Source organism: Nomascus leucogenys, chromosome 6, assembly GCF_006542625.1.
Source record: "Nomascus leucogenys isolate Asia chromosome 6, Asia_NLE_v1, whole genome shotgun sequence".
NCBI lineage: Eukaryota > Metazoa > Chordata > Mammalia > Primates > Hylobatidae > Nomascus > Nomascus leucogenys.
Window position 1 is genome coordinate 77,681,986 of NC_044386.1, and position 12,715 is coordinate 77,694,700.

Sequence of the window (12,715 nt, forward strand, 5' to 3'; positions counted from 1 at the left end):
CAATTATTGATGTCATGGGGAAGTGTTCAAGACAAAATATTGAGTTATAAAATCAGGATTCTAAATTATATATATACACACACATACACACAATTAAACTCAAACATACACATGGAGACACACATAGCATTTTAAAACCTAGGAGGAAATCATAACCATAATACAATAGTTATCTCTGATTATGGGAATACAGGTAATTTTGGTGATTTTCTCTAAGTTTTCTTTTTTTTCTTTTTCTTTTTTTTTTTGAGACAGAGTCTCAATCTGTTGCCCCAGGCTGGAGTGCAATGGCATGATCTCAGCTCACTGCAACCTCCGTCTCCCAGGTTCAAGCGATTCTCCTGCCTCAGCCTCCCCAGTAGCTGAGACTACAGGCATGAGCCACCAAGCCTGACTAATTTTTGTATTTTTAGTAGAGATGGGGTTTTACCATGTTTGCCAGGCTGGTCTCGAACTCCTGACATCAGGTAATCCACCCACCTCGGCCTACCGAAGTGTTGTTGGGATTACAGGCATGAGCCACGGCACCTGGCTGTTTTTCTCTAAGTTTTCTACAATGTTTTATTTTGCTTTTTGTTTGTTTGTTTTTTGCTTTTTAAGAGAGAAAGTCCACCCAAATCAGAGACAGGAATAGATGTGAAAAATGGGGATGGGGCCTTTGAACCAGGAGCAATATGAGAAGGTGAGAAGGATGGCCTGGGCCTGCTAGGTCTGCGAGACTACCTGGAAAAGCCACGGGAATCACAGCCCACAGAGTGACATCTCCAGATCCAGCAGTCTTTTAGGAAGGCAGATGGAGTCTCAGACCTGTCCCACCCATCTTAAAGTGGCCTGGTCACAGGGTCAGAGCTTCAGCAGATGTAGGCACCCTGGGATAAGTTGCCAAATATGGGTTGAGCAACAGCGGCACTGGAACGAGGTAGGAGGCGGGGAAAGGGGATGAAAGGTAAAATCCTGCCCCTGTCCTCGAGGTACTTACAGTCAATGTGAGGAAGGCTGACAGCCATAAAACAATGACCTATGACAACGAGAGTCGTTCCACACACATCCTCCAGACCCCGGTACAAGACCTCCACCTTTCATCTCCATTATATTGGGCAAAACACAAAGCATCAACCAAAAAAAAAAAAAAAAAAAGTAAAAGTACATAGAAAAGGAGACACAGAGGAATACAGAAAAGCAAAAACCTCCTTCAAACTGGTGGATGTTTCATCCCAAAGGACGCTCGACCTATCTCAGGCATCCTGCCACTGAAGAAGTCAATTATTCACGGCCCACGGTCCCTAGGTTCTGCTCAGCACAGTCTGGAATCGAGGAGTTCATTTAATGGAAGCTTAACAGATTCAGATTTCTCTAAAATTCCACATCCCCTTCTGCCAAGAAGCTGCTTTGAAAGATGACACTCCCTTGATGTGAATTTGCAGCCTGCCCCATTAACAAGGCTTCAGTCAGAAAACATTTTTAAATCAACCCTGTTCCAGACACTTGCTCCCAAGGACAAACTAGAAGAAAGTCTGCACCAGCTCAAACCTTCCAAGCACTTTGATGATCAGAAATGAGGGGAAATATTAGAACAAATCTTATTAATCCAAATATTCTCAACAATCTTCAAAGCAAACCGTTGCTCTGGGCTACAGAAAGCAGAGCTCAGGCAGAGCCGGCCCTTTCCGTCCTAACTCCTGTTAACCAAGCCAGCCCCCTAAAAACAGACCTCAGAAGAGCGGAGGGAAACATTCAGAATCAAAGGTGATGGGAGGAAAAAGGAAGAGGAAACAGGTAAATGAAAGAAGGAGGGTGAGGATTGGAAAGCTGACTACTTCAACTTTTAGCACGTCCCTCAAATAAAAGGATAAGGTGTTGCATGCCACACTGCCTCAAAGCAACTCCCTCAGTTCACTGTTGTGCAGCTGAGAATTCTGGAGAAACCCCACGGCAGCTGGCATCTATGTCCTGGCTCCACTCACAAGGGGCTGAGAACCCCAGAACTCCTCACTATGCACATTTCTCTTGGGTGTGGTGGGAGGAGCATTTCCGTTTCCAAACCTCAGGGCCATTTGCTCTTAGATACACAAACATCTCCCCAGTCTTTGCCAAGTTCACCCAGCCAGAAAGCCATAATGCAGAATTAGTAGCATTTCAATCATTTCTGTGACGAGCTGTTGACAGGCTGGAATACGATGAGTGAAGCAATCAGATGTTGTTTCAGGAAAGAGGCATGAGAAGAGAATGACAACAGAGTGGTACAGTAATAAGCATCATCATAAAAGCCCCCATTGGCATCAAGTTTATCATCGCCAGCATAACTAAAGGAGCCAGAACACCTGTTTGTAATGGGGATTCCAGCTCCTCCACTTTCTAGCTGTGTGGCTGAGCACGCTTCTCACCCTTTCTAAGTCTTGGCTGAGCATCTGTGGAAGGTGGATAGCAATCGCCACTTCGTAAGATTTTTCAGTGATTAAAGTCAAAAAATGTCTATAAGGCATTTGCAAAGCGTTAGCAGTACCAGTAGTACCAGTAGTAGTAGAAGTAGTAGTAGTATTTGGTATTATAAGGAGTATTTTATATTATTTCAAATAGGATTATGCACTATTTCATTACACCCTTATCTCATATAGAAGACATTTTTAATGCTATTTGATTGAAAGTAGACCAGAGACTCAGAAAGTTTAAACCTCTTTCCTAGTAGGTATAAAAAGTTAATGCAGGCCAGGTGCACAGGCTCACGTCTGTAATCCCAACACTTTGGGAGGCCAAGGCGGTAGGATCACCTAAGGTCAGGAGTTTGAGACCAGCCTGGCAAACATGGCAAAACCCCATCTCCACTAAGAATACAAAAATTAGCCAGGCATGGTGGTGCACACCTGTAATCCCAGCTACTTGGGAGGCTGAGGCAGGAGAACAGCTTGAACCCAGGAGGCAGAGGTTGCAGTGAGCCAAGATGGTGCCACAGCACTCCAGCCTGGAAGACAGAGTGACACTCCATCTCAAAAAAAGTTAATGGAGAAATAAGACTGTATATGGGTTTCCTATTGCTTCTGTTAACAAATTACTACAAACTTAATGAGTTAAATTGACACTATCTTACAGTTCTGGAGTTGAAAGTCCTAAAATTAAGGTGTCAACAGAACTGTGTTTCTTCTGGAGACTCTGAGGACAGAATCCATTTCCTCACCTTTTTCAGCTTCTAGAGGCGACCTACATTCCTTGGCTTGTGGCCCCTTCCTATATCTTTAAAGCCAGCGGCATAGCATCTTCCAATTTCTCTCTCTGATTCTAAGCCTCTTGCCTCTTTCTCATAAGAACCCTTGTGATTACATTGGGCCCATTCAAAGAAACAAGGATAATCTCCCCATCTCAAGATCCTTACCTTAATCACATCTGCAAAGTCCCTTTTCCATATAAGGCAACATATTCTAGGTTCTGGGGATTAAGATGTGGACAAATTTGGAGGCGGTCATTATTCAGCCTACCATAAACTGGATCCTGTTCTGCAGAACATAGCTATTTGGAGCAAGAATGGGGGTTTTGTTTGTTTGCTTTGCTTTAAACTCTTTCATTTCTTTACTCAGCAAATACCATAGAGCAGCTACTATGTGCAGGGCACATTTATAGCTCATAACCTCCTCCTCTCTGGATATAACCACATCAGAATCAAGCTTCATTAGTGTGATAGAAAAGAGGTCTTTACATATATAGATATAATCTCAAAATATCACCAAAACCCGTATTTAAAAAAGAAAAAGGGCCTTTGGAGATCATCAGCCAATCCCCTTATTCTATAAAGGGGCAGAGGAGTAATACAACTATCCCAGTGTCAAATAGGGAGTCTGTGAGACGTAATGAGGGCCTGAATTAGATCTGGAGGAAAAAAAGTAAATGGAGGTATTTTTGAGAAAAATCAGTGAGCTGAATGGCAATGGGGTAGGAGAAATGTAGGGGTCAAGGGTGCCTAAAGTTCATGGCTTGGGGATGTCACTCACAGAGCTGGGGACAGATAGAGGAAAGACACTTTTGAGGGAAAATATGTATTCAGTGTGTTCTAGAACTCGGATCTCTTCTTAGTATCACTGTGAAATTTTCCATTACTTCATCTCACTGCCTGTTCTCTCACAAGTGCGAACACGGGGCTGTAATCATATGCTGACCACCACATGTCAATGCACTGTGTTTCTTGCTGACACCTGGCTAGGTTTTGAGGATGAGATTTCTATCCCAACATCTACCAACGTACAAGGAGCCCAAGGCAATGGGATTTGCTGCGCATCTTTGCTTGAACCTTAAAAGTGCTGCCCCATTGTCTTCTGGAAGGCCTTGTTTCTGGGGAGATGTCTATTGAATTCTTATCTTTGTTACTGAGTATGCAGTTTGACTTTTTACCTCTAGCATCTTTTTTTTTTTTTTTTTTTTTGTCGCTGGTCTTCAGCAATTTGATTATTCTGTGGGTTGGTGTAGTTTCCCTCATGTTTTTTGTGTTTTGAGATCATTGATCATCTTGGATCTATGTATTTAGTGCTTTCATCAAATTTAGACATTTTTCCACCACTATTATTTCTTTAAGCATTTTTTCTGTCCCCTTTCTTTTCTCCTTTGGAATCTTCAATTACATATATATGAGGCCTCTTAAAATTGCCCGACAGCTCCCTGATGTTCTGTTAATTTATTTTCAGTCTTTTTTCTCTGTGTTTCAAATGGATGGTTTCTGTTGCTGTGACTTCAAGTCCACTAATCTTTTCTTCTGCAATGTGTAATCTGTTATTCATCCCACCCAATGTATTTCATATCTCAGACACTGATTTTTGAATCTCTAGAAGTTCAGTTTAGACTTCTTGTATCTTCCATATTTCTTCTTAGCATGCTTACATTTTCTTCTACCATCTTGAATAAATGAAATATAGTTATAAGAACTGTTTTGATGTTCTTGTGGACTAATTTTACCATCTATAACAAGTCTAGGTTGGTTTTGATTGATTGATTTTTCTCTTTATTATGGGTTGTATTTTCCTGCTTCTTTGCATGCCTGGTAATTTTTGACTAGACACTAGACATTGTGAATTTTACCTAATTGGTGCCGGGTATTCCTACATTATTTTAAATGTTCTTCAGCTTTGTCCTGGGGTGCAGTTAAGTTACTTGGGAATAGTTTGACACTTTGAGACTTGCTTTAAAACATTGTTAGATGGGACCAGAACAGCCTTTAGTCTAGGGCAAATTTGCCCCTTGATTCCAAACACTGTTTATGTTGTTAATGATGACAAACTGATGACAAAATATCCATGTCCCACACTATTCCTTACTGTCTCCCTTCAACAATTGTATTTGAGTAGAACTGTTGACTGCCTCACCTCACTCTCCTGTGTATTCACAAGGCAAAGATCCCCAAGGTTTTAACAAATACCCAATGTTGCTTTGGTACCAGCTTGCACAGCACCAGGGCTCTTGCCTCTCATAGAGAATTGTGCCCCTCTCTCCACTATGTGGCACAGCACATTGAGCTCAACAACGTTCTATCAGACTGACGTTGCCATAACACTGCATATCTTCACCCAGGAGGGGCGACAGCCCTAAGTCTCTTATGTGGCAAAATAAAATCCAAGTTTCAGCGCTAAAAAGGCCCTGCTTTTCTGGAACGAACCCCTTCAGAGGTCTCACAAGAATTTAAAAGAGAATTTCTAGACCACAAGTTTCAGTGTGGAGAGCTGCAGGCTTAGAGAATTGCAGGGATGTTTGAAGCCCTGCCCACAGTTCCAGGAAACACCCTTTGTATATGAGCTCCTTTCCCACACAAATGTGAGAAGGAGGCTATGACCCTGGAAATTGAACAAAGGGAAACAGAAACCCTGCCGAAACTATTCTTGCATTGACATTAGACACAAAAACATCCATATAAGCTTGATTTGCTGTCACAGTCAAATAAAATAATAACATGTAAGCATTTCAAAGAGATTCCACTGACATTCTCACTTGTGATTCTGACAACAAGCCTGTAAGTAAGTAAGAAAGGCAGGCGTCACAGCTCCTAAGTGACAGACGAGGAAATCAGCCTCGCGGAGGTTAAATGATCTCAACAAGGTCAGACAGCTAGTTGGTGCAAAGTGGGGTCCTGAACCCAGATCTTCTGACTCTTGGGCAAGAGCTCTATTCATTCCACTCTGCCTCCTCTCTTACTGTATCAGAAAAGGGAACAGCCACCAACTTCCTGTGTTGACCCTAGACCAGGGCTTCTTGATCACAGCACACTTAACATTTGGGGCTGGATAATTCTTAGTTGTGAGAGGCTGTTCTGTGCACTGAAGGGTGTTGAGCAGTATCCCTGGCCTCTACCCACTAATGCCAGTAGAACTCCCCTTGCCCCCTGTTTTGACAACCAAAACTATCTCCAGGTGTTGCCATGTTGCCAAATGCCCCAAGGTCGGGGGAGGTAACAGCAGAGCAAACTTACCCCTCAGTTGAAAACCACTGCCCTAAATGATGCCTGAGAATGCTGTCCACGTGTTTGAGAAAGCAGTGGTGATTAAGTTAGTTCTGTAAAAGGAGAAACAAAATCAAAAGAGGAACTTGTGCTGATACCAGTGAGTCTGGGACCATGAAACTTGGCCGTGAGAGACAGAATTGTGCAGCACCGGGTAGTTATCTAAAAAGTTCTCCTCTGGGCCACCCTCTGAACTTAACCTTTTGTGTTCTTGCTCCACTCCTTCAGGCTCAATCAACTCTGCAAAACCCAATCCACTTTCCAAGGAAACATTTCTGGAAGGCAACATGGAATTAGTTAATGTGATGAGAGGCAGAATAGAGAAGTTAAGATGCAGGCTCTGCACATACAACAACGTGGATGAACCTCACTTAGTGTTGGGTGAGAAGAGCCAGGTCCAAAAGAGCATCTATTGTGTGAATCTACTAACTTGAAGTTCAAGAGCAGGCAAAACTAATCTCCGGTGACGGAAGTCTGAACAGTTACATCTGGTGGTGGTGTTGCCTGGAGACAGGTTTCAGAGAATAGAAATGTTCTCTGCCTTGATTTTGGTGGTGGCTACACTGGTTGTAAACATAATAGACACTCACAACACTCACAGAGCTATACACTTAGGATTCATCACCTAAAAAAAAAAAAAAGAAAAAGAAAAAGGAAAGAAAAGAATGTTGACTCTAGAACCAAATTGTCTGAGTTTAAGTTTCATCCCTGAGGATGACTCTGGTTACCTTAGAGCATTTTGTGAGAAGTTAAACTACACAGGGTATACAGGAAGTGTACAATAAGTATTTGCATCATTATAATTAACAGAACTACACTTCAGCCAAGCGCAGTGGCTCACGCCTGTAATCCCAGCACTTTGGGAGGCCGAGGCGGGCAGATCACGAGGTCAGGAGATCGAGACCATCCTGGCTAATACGGTGAAACCCCGTCTCTACTAAAAATACAAAAAAAAAATTCGCCGAGTGTGGTGGCGGGCACCTGTAGTCCCAGCTACTTGGGAGGCCAAGACAGGAGAATGGCGTGAACCCAGGAGGCGGAGCTTGCAGTGAGCCGAGATTGTGCCACTGCACTCCAGCCTAGGCGGCACAGTGAGACTCCGTCTCAAAAAAAAAAGAACTACACTTCTAGCCATTCAGGCAAAGCCAAGTATTAAGAGACTTACTCTGAATTTCTCTGCTGCCCTCTCTGCCTCACCTCCCATGCATTGAACACAGAGTGTATATGTAAGTCCTCCCACCCCAACCATCAAGATAGGAATATGTGCCATTTTTCTATCTTCTTCAGTTCCTTCCAGGTTCTCTCTGGAGGCTTGCTTAGGAGCTGCCCCTGTTTGCAGAGCTCTTCATCAATAGACTGAATATTTACAGAATAGCGCAGTTTTGATTAAACAGTTCATTTCACTGGAGACTGGGGTGGTGTATTGTGTCTCCTCTGGAGTTATTCTTGGCATCAGCAGCCCTTGCTCTTAGCATCCATTTCTTTACATTTTAAGGTGGAGCATAAGAAGAACTGCAGTGAAACAGATCAGATGGGGGGCAGGTGAGATTTCTCTTTACCTTTCCCCCACTATTTCTTGGTAGATTTATCCCGTTATCTTTGCTGCTATTTGCTCCTTGCTATCTTTTATTCTTCTCTTTTGAAACTGGCTGAGTCGGAAGGAAATAAACAAATGCAAGGGTGTGTGGAAAGAGCATTAGATGGCAGGTCCAGAAACTTGGATTCTGTATCCAGCATCTAGTGATGTGATTGATTGATGTGTGTTTTAGCTTTTCAGCACCTCAGGTTTTGGGCTTTTTTTTTTTTAATCTGTTAAATGAAGTTATTGGTCTAGATTTGTGGGCTTTGAATGTGTGTCAGCCATGGAAACCTTCCTACAAACAGAATCTCAAGCAGAAAATGTTAAAACCTAAAAGCAATTTTGTTTGGGTTGAAACAAGGTGGGCGGGCAGTCAGGAACCCACCCTTTTATCTTCTGTGTCCTCTACCATCTCCCGTAGCAGCCCCCAAAGTAGTTCCACAAGATCCTCGGCCTTGGGATCCTAGAGCACAATGTCTAAACCATTCGATGTGCCTATTTGGAAACTCATTTCCTACTCTTAAAGTGCTCAGCCCTCTCCCCTACACATAAAGCCTTGCCTCCATGAGAGCAGGGACGACTAGCCTTCGAAACCCCAGCACACAGAGGTGAGTGTGAGCACAGCTCAACAGTACACAAGCCCACTGGAAAGCTGCCCCAGACAGCATTTCCTCAATTGCATCCTATGGACTATCAGTCTCAGAATTGCTTGCCCAAAAATGGAAATACAGAGGGTGGGGGCGGCTTGCTGCAAAGTAATTGAGGTTGAGAGCCACTGTATATCATCTGCCCCTACTAGAGATTAAATTCACAGTAGCTTCTTCTCTCGGGCCAGCAGGAAGCCTGATTAATGTTGCTTAATACAACATTTCCCAAATTTATTTGGCCACAAAACTCCTTTTTCCCCATAACTCCTATTAATATCACAGGAAACAGTTTGAGATCAGAAAAGCCTTTACAAAGGCAATTTTTAAAGACTGAGTTATAAGGCTTGAAATAAATGAGGAATTCTGGAAAAGGAAGGGAAGAGGGAGAAGGACACTGGTTTAGGGTCTAGAGGGCTTTAAGATGAGGGCGAAACAAGAACCACCCATGATTCCAAAGAATATCCAGAACTTGCTTGTTGTCTGTTGGTGCCTTTCTTTCAGCTCATTCCTAGAGGGCAGACAGAGGCAGGAATTGCTGTGTTGCTGGCCAGTGGTTCCTGACCGTAGGAAGGGGACTGTGGGTGTGAGAAGTGAAGCAGAGCAGGTCCCTGCCTCTGTTCTCCCCTTCCTCCTGGTATTGACTCACTGTGACAAATCTTTCCCTAGGAAGGGCAGAAAATGAATTACCCTGTTAAATTAATTCAACAGATAACCCACCTCTGTGCAGGCCTTGTGCTGTGACCACATAGATGCATAAGACATGTACAGCTTAGAGCCCAGTTATGAAATGGGACATAAACAAACAGCCCCACCCTCAAGGTCTGAACAGGGGACTGGGGAGCACAGAGAAGGGCCCCACTCCTGACCAGCTGTCAAGAGAACTATCCATACATTCTGATTCCTCCAAGGTTGAGAGCTAAGGTGTAGGAAGAGGAGAGAGGTTCCAAGCAGAAGGAATTGCAGGAGCAAAGGCACAGAGGCATCCGGGACCTGCGAGCAGCTATGGCTGGAGCCGCGTGTCGCAGGATGGAGAGCGTGTGAACAGAGGGGACTGGAAGCGGATCCTCCCAGGAAGCAGTTGCAGGCGGTCATGCTACAGTGAGTTGCTGATAGTAGGAGGGGAAGAAAGAGGAAGGGGGAGTGGAAGATGACTCAGTGGGGGTGAGCCAGTGCCTGGAAGAGAGGAATGTGTGAGCAGAATGAGGAAGTTAGCAAAAGCTGGTTGGAGGTAGGAGGTGGAAAGACAAGTTCAGCCCTCAATAAGTTAAGCAGGTTATATAAGAAGTCCAGGCATGGATGACGATGATCATAATCATGATGGGGAGGATGACAAAGATGATTAGGAACTCTCTGTCATCTCTCTCTCTCTCTCTCTCTCTCTCTTTCTTTCTTGGTTGTGGGAGTTTGCAGGGAGTCGGGAGGTTGTGAAGAACAATAATCAGAAGAGAGTTTGTGTCTTCATCAGAAAGCACCTGGGGCAGGTAGAGTTGGTGCTAGTTTCTCCATCCATCCCTGACACCCCAGCCCCATTCATCATTCAGCAGAAGACAGGCTGGGCTGGCCCAACTCGGTCCTGTACCCCCACCACCCCAGAACCCCACTGGTCCATAGTGCGGATCCCTTCTCTTTGACTCTCCTCCTTCCCTGTGACTCACCTAAGCCTGATCCTACACGTCCTATCCCAGCCACTGCCTCAGCTTCCTCCACCCCCAGCTTGGGACGAGCCACCTCCCTGGCTGGGTAGCATGGGACAAGCCATCTCCCTACAGAGGCAGAGAACCAGTGACACTACACGCAAACCAAGGCCATGCTGCAAACAACACCAAGGCACCCTCCTCTTAGGATGCATTATACTCAGGGTAGATGTTGAATTCTAGTAACACATTCCCTAGGGTGTTTTCAAATCCAGACACACTGGATCCTTGTTCCAACCTCACTGTGGGCAAAGGCCCCGGGCTCACCTCCAGCCTCAGGCTGGCTCTGGCTGCTGCCCCTGTTCCATCCTGGCGAGCGGAACTGAACAGGCCCAACTCCACAGCTCCCGGTGCTGCCAGCTGCAAGCTCTGCTGACTCCAACCTCAGGCCCCTGCGTGCCTGCTTCTAAATCCACATGCTCCTGCTCCTTCCTGCCCCTGCTGGCCTCTCAGAATGCCACTTCTTTCTGCCAAGACCTCAGGCATTGCTATGGCCCAGCCCCATCTTTATTGATGGCGGGGCTCTGTCCCCTTGCAGAGCCCATCCCATTGCTACCCACATCTGGGACAGCAAAAGACTTCTCAACTTCCTCCAGAGTTCAGTTTCTTCCAAAAAGCTTGGCACATCTTAGCTGCCAGTGTGAACTGTGAGCTCCCAGAGATGCCCATGGCACTTTCCAACATTCATCACTTTTGACACATCTAAAATATCCCAGCTCCCAGAGCTGCGTGAGCACCAGCCCAGATGGACCGGCTGCTGGGGAGCATCAGTCTCTCCAGGGCCTCTGAGAAGCCCTGCGGCGGGAGGGGGATGTCTGACAAAGCTTCCTAACTGAGGAGCCCCACTTCCTCTCGCTCTGGGCACCCCTGCCAAATGATCGGGCACCTCTATGTTCCAGCAGCCCTCGCTGCCCGGCTTCCAAGCTCCAAGCCAGCTTCCTTCCACAGAATTCTCTGCACCTTGGCTTCCGGTGGCTCCAAGCACTTTGCCATCTGCCGAGTCAGTTCTGCCAGAGAGGAAGCAGCTGATGTGGGGAGTTCTCTGTGGGGGCCACCTTTCCTCTCTCAGGTCACCTTTACTCTCAGAAGGAAACTGACCCCCTGACCTATTAAATAGCTGAAATCAAGGGCCACTAGGGCCCAAGTGGGTGAAGGTGCAGCTACAGGCATGAAGGTCAGCATCTAGCTAGACAGACAAGTAAGCCAAGAAGACAGGCGAGGTGAGTGGACCCTTTGACCCCACAGTCAGGCAGCGAGAGAGCTACTCCCAGAGTTCTCTGGGGCATGAAAGGGCTGCAGGGATAGATGAACAGCATCCAGAGAAATAGTTATCATGGAAAGTGCAAGCAGGAAACAAGCTGGGATCTTTTTTTATTTAAAATTATTTTTCAGGCCAGGCACAGAGGCTCACGTCTATAATCCCAACACTTTGGGAGCCCAAGGCAGGAGGATCACTTGAGGCCAGGAGTTTGAGACCAGCCTGAGCAACACAATGAGGCCCTGTCTCTATGAAAAATAAATAAATAAATAAATTAGCTAGTGGACGGGGGCTGGTGGCATGTGCCTGCGATCCCAGCTACTTGAGAAGCTGAGGAGGGAGGATCGCTGGAGCCCAGGAGTTCAAGGCTACAGTGAGCTATGATCACTGCACTCCAGCCCAGGCAACAGAGCCAGACCTTGTCTCTAAAAATATAAAGAAATAAAAGAAATTCTTTTAAGGAAGTAAATACTCACATGGCTCATAAATTAAAAGAATATAAAATAGAATAGATTTGCAAATCTCACCCCCATCCCACGATGTCCATATCCATTCCCTCCTCCTCCCCCTCTCCCACCATGGTAACCACTTACATTCATCTCATCTGTATCTTTCCAACATTTCCTTACGCAGCTGAAAGCCAATATGGAGTTATTTACTTATGTCCCCACCCTTCCACAAAAGGTATCACACTTTAGATGCCATTCTGCACCTTACTTTGGCAACTTAGCAGTACATTCTAGAAACCTTTTCAAATCAGTACAGAGTGTTTCTTTAGTCAAGCTGCAAAGTATTCCATTGAGGGATATGTCCCAGTTCAGTTATCTAGACACTAGATGGACACTTTGGATGTTTCCAGTATTTTACAATTACAGACAATCCTGCAATGAATGACCTTGTATTAATTTCATTTCGCATGTGTGCAGATATAGCCACAGGGTAGATTCCTATGCAGGAAATGCTGAGTAAAGAGAAAATGCATTTGTAACTTTCATCGCTGTTGCCAAATCCCTCTCCATTGGAGTTGCACCATTTTGCATTCCTGCCAGCATCTCCATCAAGGTGTGT

General features: G+C 45.1%; 1 protein-coding gene and 1 long non-coding RNA gene across 4 annotated transcripts in view; both read left to right on the forward strand.

The window, feature by feature from the left end:
- Positions 1-12,715, forward strand: part of LIPC (lipase C, hepatic type) — a 157,957-nt gene that overhangs the window by 100,149 nt on the left and 45,093 nt on the right. The window lies entirely within an intron of this gene.
- On the forward strand, positions 9,453-11,516 carry LOC105739956. The gene is made up of 2 exons (XR_001115953.2): positions 9,453-9,793; positions 10,099-11,516. It is a non-coding gene; the product is annotated as an uncharacterized LOC105739956 (long non-coding RNA).